This window comes from Arachis ipaensis, chromosome B10, assembly GCF_000816755.2.
Source record: "Arachis ipaensis cultivar K30076 chromosome B10, Araip1.1, whole genome shotgun sequence".
In the NCBI taxonomy this organism is placed as follows: Eukaryota; Viridiplantae; Streptophyta; class Magnoliopsida; order Fabales; family Fabaceae; genus Arachis; species Arachis ipaensis.
The window spans coordinates 8,773,953-8,776,492 of NC_029794.2; positions in this window are offsets into that span (position 1 = coordinate 8,773,953).

Sequence of the window (2,540 nt, forward strand, 5' to 3'; positions counted from 1 at the left end):
TTAATGGGATATTTATACAATGTATACAATGGACTGTTTATTTAGTCCAATATGATTTAAAAATAAAAATTACCCACGAAATTATAAATTTAAAAACTCTTATTCAGTTATTTCATTCAGTTAGTTATTTCAAAAAAATAACCATCTGAAATCCTCTAATACTCTCTTCTTTTTCAACCGACGGCCACCCCACTTTCATCAATAATCATCCCATTTTACCGTCGCTACTTAGTTTGCCACACGCCATTCACCCTTAATAAAAATAACCATCCACTTAAGGATAAAAATAATCATCCGCATACCTAATGAATTGAACATCTAACATATTTTAATTATATAACTAAACTCAATCCAATCAAAATAATCATCTACATAAAAATAAAATAACCATCCGCATACCTACTAAAATAACCATCATAAATTGACCATTAAAATAGAAGAAGAAGATGAATAAACAGAAGAAACTATTATTATGGTGAAACATAATTTTGAAAGACTAGTCATGACAAAAGCGGCACTGTTGTGAAGCATATGGCTCAAATCATAAAGGAAGCTAACCATGCTTGGATCCGAAGAAGAAGAAGAAGAGTATGGTGGTATCATCGGTGAGAAGAGGCTTGAAGGAATGGAAGAAAGCGAAACCGGTTCGGAAGAGAGGCACGAAAACAGCGACAGCAACGTTAGGCTGAGCGTCGGAGGGCGAGGCGCATCGGGCTAACATGTGGAGGTGAGGACGGTGTCGGTGGGAGGATGCGGCGACTTCGATATGGCCGGCGAGAAATTCAGTGACGCGAGATGAGAACCGGAGAAGATGACGGTGAATTTTGGACGTGTATTGGAGGTTACGGTAAGATTAGAAATAACCGTATATCGTGTGAATGGATTTAAATACTAATCTTAATTTTAAAATTTTAAAATTTGAAATTAAATAATTAATTAATGATCTAATTTTTAATTTTATTTTTTTTTAATTCATTGTACACATTGTACTCAATTAATATTGGTTGCTAATATTTTTTCGATTTTTTATTGTTCCTAACATTATCGTTTTATTAAATACTACCTCTCTCTTGTCTCTCCTTGCTACCAACCTAGGCCTCCTTTGCAAACATACACAAACATAAGCTTAGATTTCAATACTGGCCCCCTCAATTTAAGAGTCTGCATAATAATGCATCCAATTTATATAATTAAGAACATCAATTAATAGAAATAATATATCACGTAACGAAGTACCACTTTGATGTGTTATAGTTATTAGGTAGCTAGGGCGTGCACCTTTTAGACTGCGTTTGTTTTCGAGAACAGGACAGGACAAGACAAATATTGAGAATAGGATAGGATAAGACACTGATGGACAGAGACACAAAATTTTGTGTTTTTATATTTTGTTTGGTGATAAACTAAAACAAATTATAAAAATTTGATTTATTCTCATTTTTTTTATTCAAAAAATTTGAGATAAAAAATATAATAATAAAAAATATAATTATAAAAAATTAACAAAAATAATAAAAGAAAAAATAAAAAATAAGTTGTGTCCTTTGTTAGTGTCTCCGTGTCCTTTCTGTCAGGATGGACACAAAATACACTAATTCAATGTCTCTGGATACATTATTTCTGTCAATGTCTCTTCTGCCAAACACGATCGTGTATCTTTGTATCCCTATCTCAGTGTCTTGTCTCTGTAAATAAATGCAGCCTTAGATATGTATTTAGTGTTTACTATATTCCAATTTAAATTTCCTTCCATACAACATATTTTTAAACAGTAATAATGTTTTAATAAAGAATTAAAGCAATACTTTTACAACAATTTTGCGCTTAGTATATAACTCCCCGGTCATTTTCATTCTACGGATATTATTCAATAAATAATGCTTACTATGAATATATATAGTTGTAGAGGAAGCATTTGGAGGTCGTTGGAATGTATTAGAACATTTATTTCGAAATAAATGCTCACTTATGGGGAAGACATGCCGGTTGATGACACTGATGGTGGGTTTTGGACTTTAGTTCCTTAATTAATTCATTAATTGACTTGGGAAATAATTTCGTCACATTTCATATATGCTAATAAAATAAGCTGCTTCAATAATTTTGGATTGATTTCTGAATCATGTGAACGGTTATTTCATCTATCTTTCTACAACCTGTAATTCAACGAGTCCCGCCAACTTATTGAGAGATAGCAATAGTATTCTACCATAGTGTTCTTGCCTGGATTGACTAGATATAGCTCGTTTTTTTAATAGTTAATTTCGAGTTTTTTATTTTGATTTTGAATTTTTTGTTCAAAAAGAGATATATTTTGGCACAGAAAGAATAAAGAGAGAATACTTGTAAAAGGCATTTCGATATTTAAGTCAATTAATGTATAAAAGTATAATCCTTTCTTTGATAAAGTGTCTTACCTCTTTTATATGTGAGGCCAAATATTAACGGTTGTACTTTAGAAATTATTTGTATTAAAAAAGAGTAATATCATATTAGGATGTTATGATATACGTTTTGGTGTGCGAAACCGAGTTATAACT